Raw genomic sequence first — 5,461 nt, 5'->3', positions numbered from 1 at the left:
GTGCCAGCAATTTGAGGATTCCAGGTTCGATTCCCGCTTCCGTCATCTTAGTCACTGCCGTTGTGTTCTTGGGCAAGACACTTCACCCACCTGCTCTCAGTGCCACCCACACCGGTTTAAATGTAACTTAGATAATGGGTCTCACTATGTAAGCGCTATATAAAAATAACTCACTTCACTTCATTGTTTGCAATAAACTACAACACACATTTACACTTTTTAACATGACAGAGACGGAGGAGAACATTGTAGCGTTTACATAGCTGATTCCACAAAGGCTGCCGTGTAACAAAAGTCTTTAAAAATTCCAAAGGCTTCTCTCTGATTTTTTTATTTTTATGTGGCTGGTGATTTTACTCCTTTTTTATTGGTTACTAATCATTCATTCATATCATCTTTGACTCTTAACAATTGAATTATAATATGGAGTGTATCTATTATATTATGTTTGCTTGTGTGTTGTCATTTCAAAGTGTTCAGGAGTAAAGAACATAGAATGTGTAACAATGAAACTGAAAGTATAGGAGGCTTCAGCATAGCTTTTTTACTTTTTATTCACACATTTGTCAGATATTTGTGAGGAAAGTAACTTGCATTGTATCAAATCAAACTTTATTTATAAAGCACTTTTCATAACACAATACCTCGTCAGTCTTATACACAAACACACACACGTACTCACAAACACGTGTCTCACCTGTTGTCTACAGCTACATGCATACTACATGCTGCCTTGTTATTGCTCATTAAAATGTACCTCTACCTGTAGCTCCTTTCTCTGCATGCTGGGCTCACGCCGCACAGATGTAACATAAGGAGGTGATCTGAAAATTAAGAGACGCAACATAAAATTCCTGAATGATCAATGTCATCCATCAATGCACCCATCCATCCATTTTCTACTGCTTGTCCTAATTGATTGATTGATTGAAACTTGTATTAGTAGATTGCACAGTACAGTACATATTCCGTACTAAATGGTAACACCCGAATACGTTTTTCAACTTGTTTAAGTCGGGGTCCACGTTCATCAATTCATGGTATTCATGGTATTATTAGAAAGTGTACTCTTCAATCACAAATTCATTAAATACTTTTTAATACATGTAATACTTCCCAATGTAATCATGTGTAATTTATGATCCAGTCACTCACTTAACTTAATGTGTGCACTAATAATATTCAGAATAACATTCAGAGTTGTATGTTGTGGATACGACTTGAATGTTTATTTATGTTGGCAGAAGAAAGAAACTATAAACCACGATAATTGTCGCTAATGAGCATAGGATTTATTAAATCAACTATTTGCTAATTGATTCATGCGCCAATTAGTATTCTTTTCAGTGCCTCTGAAGAAAGCTGAATCTTTCTCGCTCTCTCTTGCACACACACCCACGCACACACACACACACGCACACACACACACACACACACACACACACACACACACACGCATGCAAACACACACACACACGCATGAAGTCGTAAAGGTGTGATGACCTGTGGAGTCAGTGGAGCTGAAGAACCTGACCCTCCATTGAGACCACCTTGACTTTTCCTGGTGGTTAAGGCAGTAGAAATGAGCTGCTTATTTGGAGAAAAAAATTGCAGTATTACTTTTAGTAATACTGGCTGTTAATTGATACTACTAAAAATACTTAATGAAGTAACAGCATTGCTATCTGAAGCTTTGGAAGCAGGTGCACGAAGTACAGGGAGAGAGAATACAGTATGCAGCATGTGAAGTCTATCTCTGGTAAAACTCCTATGATTACAATTAAGACATTTAATAGCAAATAATTATATGTGCTAAAACAAAATATATCATTTCAGTACCCATCTAGTATGCAGTGACTATGGGTACTGAATTTGGTACTATATAGGTACCGACAAAAAATCTGTCGGGTCTACCGTGTAAGATACACTTAAAATCAAACGGTACCATATCAATGATCAATGAACAATGTTTATTTATATAGCCCTAAATCACAAGTGTCTCAAAGGGCTGCACAAGCCACGACGACATCCTCCATATTTCAACACCTTTGTTGCACGTGACGTCAGCTCAAGCACTTAGTGGGCAAACAGTCGTATTTGTAGCACACTGTCTCTAATTATTGTTGTATTTTTTTCATGCCAACAAAGCATGCATGCTTGATAGAAAATACTCAAATGTAAGGCGTCACCTTTCAAAATGCGTTAACTTGATGGTCATTTACATTAGCTATGCCATAACATGCTACTGATTAGCAATAGTGATTTTACAAGGTGATTTCAACAATCCAGAGCGGGACAAGCGGTAGAAAATGGATGGATTGATGACATTGATGACATTACAATTAAACAGCTGTTTTTTAGTTAGTACAATACTTACAGTATAAACACTTTTTAGGACTCAACAAAAACACAAGACTGGCCCGTTCAACTTAATGGCAAAGATTACTTACTGACTACGTCAACGCACATGGGACCAACTAAAATGACTGTATACTTGCAAATGATACTCAGAAGTGTAAGAAAACAAACTATAACAATTGGACAGCAGAGCTTTAATGCTATTGTTACATTAAAAATAATATTAAACAAATTCATATTTATTATCACATTAACACAGACAAAAGTACAGAGAATGTGTGCCATATTGTCTCAAAAGTGAAAGCTAATCATCCTTGTAAATTTCTTGCTCCTTGTCCGTTTAGATAAGACAACCATCTTTTTTTTTTTTAAACTAGCATTCACTTTTAATACTTTATACTTTTACTGGTATCATATTTCTAGTATAGTTCGAAATTACTCATAATTCATGTCCAGCATGTTAAATGATTGTGCATTTGATGTTTGAACATTCAGTGGGGACTTGATAACAACAAATTATTAACACTTCCAAGTTGTACTTTTACTGTAGCAGCCTGACACTGTTGTGGTGTTGTGTTGGGGTTCTGTGGTTTCACATGTGCGTGTGTGTCTTGTGTAGTGATGAAATGAGAAAAGAAAGAAGGGGAAAAAAGTGCTAAAAATGTATTCAAAATAATGAAGTATAATAAAAAGAAAATAAATGATTGCATTAATAATAAGTGTAAATAACCTTACGTTTTGAAGCAATACTTCATTGGCAATGAGTTAAAATACGAAGATATATTTAACAAATCAGACAAGATAGTGGCAGTAGATAATGTACCAGGGTATATATATATATATATATATATGTATATATATATATATATATATATATATATATACCTTTTAAGCTTAACTGAACTATCTTTTAAATTATTTATTGTAAAGCAACACTAAATTGGCCCTAGTGTGTGAATGTGAGTGTGAATGTTGTCTGTCTATCTGTGCTGGCTCTGCGATGAGGTGGCGACTTGTCCAGGGTGTACCCCGCGCCGTCCGCCCGAATGCAGCTGGAATAGGCTGCAGCCACCCTCGCAACCCCGAGAGGGACACGCGGTAGAAAATAGATTGATGGATGGAAATCAAGAATTACATTTACTTTCTGTAAGATCTTTAATCAAAAAAGTGTTCATTTATTCAACCATATACAAATAATATCAATGTTATCTGGAAATGTTCTAATGTACTGTTTTATTTTATTTTTTAAATAGTAACACGCATTATTTATTCATTTAGATTGTAATATATTAATATTTTCTAAGATTAATATTTATTAAGACGTATGACTAAAACATGTTTGTTATCAATTATAAATGACATTTCAGTTGTATGTTATTATATAATTAGGTAAGTAGAAGTATAATCCCTTTATTGAATACTACATCTTTTTAGGAAATATACAGTTATTTGTTTTATGAACAAAAGAACATCAAAGTTCTTGTGAGATTTTTCTGTAAAATAATAAAGTATTTTAATTTTCATGTTTTTCATTGTTTGTGTTTTATATTATTTACAGCAGTCATGTGATGTAAAAACCATTGCAACATCATTAAATGATTATGTGAACAAGAGATGGATTTCAAATGACGGAGGTTATCTCAGTTGATAGATTATATTTTTCTTTTTAATATTATGACAGCTCATTTTTTTTAATGATCAAACTTGTAAATGTTTACTTTGATACTTCTGAAATGTATTTTACTCACAACGTATATTTTCCTTCAAAGTACAAATTTCGAATTCTGATTGTGGATTCTTCATTCAACATTACATGGTTATTAATCTCCAAACCCCATTTCGCGCCACCTATGCTGAGAAGAGCATTATCTTCTGCTGCCATCTTGTGGACAAAAGCGATAAAACAAAACTGTTGCCTTTGCGCTCTCCTATCATTCAAATAATACATTTAAATTTGACTATTATGATTATTATCATGAGAGACATTGTGACTACATGTAAATACATAATAATGGTGGGACATGAAAACTCCAAAATATATTGTGCTGAAAAATAAAGTAAATATTAAAAACATAACCTGGTTTATAATTGATTATTATGAGCGGAATATTTCGGTGTAATTACCGACAATAAAGTAAATATCTAATAATGTATTAGTATGTGTAGAATATTGACAAAAAGTTAACTTGAAAATATAAACATTCATGAAGATCTAATGTGAGGTGGACGCAAGTAAAAGACACATTGTTAGACAATTCTGCTCCAAAAGGTTTTATTCAAAATTACTCAAAACAGAAATTATAAATGGTGTTGTACTTATGAACATCCGAATATTCACACATGCAGTTTACAGAACCTTATGGCAAACCCCAAGAAGGCTGCATATAATAATAATAATTGTGCAGTTAGAGCATATGCTCTAACTGCATTATTATTGTTTGGTTTTATACATACTAGCAATTAGAAAACTAGAAAAAAAATTTAATTTGGAATATATCATTTGAAAGAGTTTGGATTATATAACAGAGTTCAATCACAATTTTTTTATTTTATTTAAATAAACCGCTAACGTAAAGGTGTCATAGTTGCTGTTACACACTCCATTACTGTAAGTCGCAGTACTCATCTTGACACTCGTTGCAACCTACCGTAAAAGCAACGAAGAAGAAAAGGGAGGCGGAAAGGAGCGTAGACATCTTATAAGTAGACTCCTGTGACGCGAGAAATTCGGCCGCCATCTTGAAGTGGTGATGAGGAGCCGGCGAGCAGCCTAAACTGACAGTTGACAGGTAGAAAACAAAGATGCCAGGCTAGTGTTCAGCGTTTTCCTGCTCAAATGAGCGGACTGTTGAAAATAGGAATCGGGGGATTACTTTTCACAAGTAAGATTTAACATTAACGTACTATTGGTTGTAGTTTGTGAAAAGAATATTACCACAGAGTTGAGAAGGAGCAAAGATCTTCAATAGTACTGAAATCATAGCCGCTAGCAAACAAGAGTATGACCATAATAGAATTGCTTGTCAATGAAATTAATTCAATTTAAAAATGTCATACTTGAATAACATAAAGTTGAAATAAATGATTGTGACACCTAAAACAA

Source organism: Nerophis lumbriciformis, linkage group LG19 (assembly GCF_033978685.3).
Source record: "Nerophis lumbriciformis linkage group LG19, RoL_Nlum_v2.1, whole genome shotgun sequence".
Lineage (NCBI taxonomy): Eukaryota > Metazoa > Chordata > Actinopteri > Syngnathiformes > Syngnathidae > Nerophis > Nerophis lumbriciformis.
The sequence above is the reverse complement of the archived record's forward strand: the minus strand, read 5'-3'. Positions refer to the sequence as shown.